The sequence below is a fragment of the Limulus polyphemus genome, unplaced genomic scaffold (assembly GCF_000517525.1).
Source record: "Limulus polyphemus unplaced genomic scaffold, Limulus_polyphemus-2.1.2 Scaffold41, whole genome shotgun sequence".
NCBI classification, from domain to species: domain Eukaryota; kingdom Metazoa; phylum Arthropoda; class Merostomata; order Xiphosura; family Limulidae; genus Limulus; species Limulus polyphemus.
Genome location: NW_013665651.1, coordinates 797,781 through 798,337, shown reverse-complemented (window position 1 = coordinate 798,337; position 557 = coordinate 797,781).

Below are 557 nucleotides of genomic sequence, written 5' to 3'. Positions count from 1 at the left end.
TCAACTGATCGTTGAATTAATTCGTGTTTTATGAAACAAACATCGTGATGATCTTTGAAGTATATTAAAAACATGCAATTTTTCAAAATTTTACAGACAAGTTACTCATTTTTATTTGTTATTTCTCAACACATTACCAAACTGAATAAGACCTAATCATAGTTTCATATTATTATTTCCGTTTTGAAGAACTACAAACTAAATTTTCACGGTTTAACAACATCTTCTATTAACTCACATTACAAGGTAATTGAGCAAAAAAGCCAGTTAACATTAACATTATAATATTTATCCAGTTACTTAAATACTAATGCATGTGATATAATTAAAATACAAAAATTAAACCCCAGTATAAATCAAAAAGGTGGTTACAGATTCAGAGTTACCGGTAGTTCGAAGGAAAAAGGCCCGGCATAGCCAGGTGGTTAAGGTACTCGACTCGCAATATGAGGGTCTCGGGTTCGAATCCCTGTTACCCCAAACATGCTCGCCCTTTCAGCCGTGGGGGCGTTATAATGTGACGGTCAATCCCACTATTCGTTGGTAAAAGAGTAGCC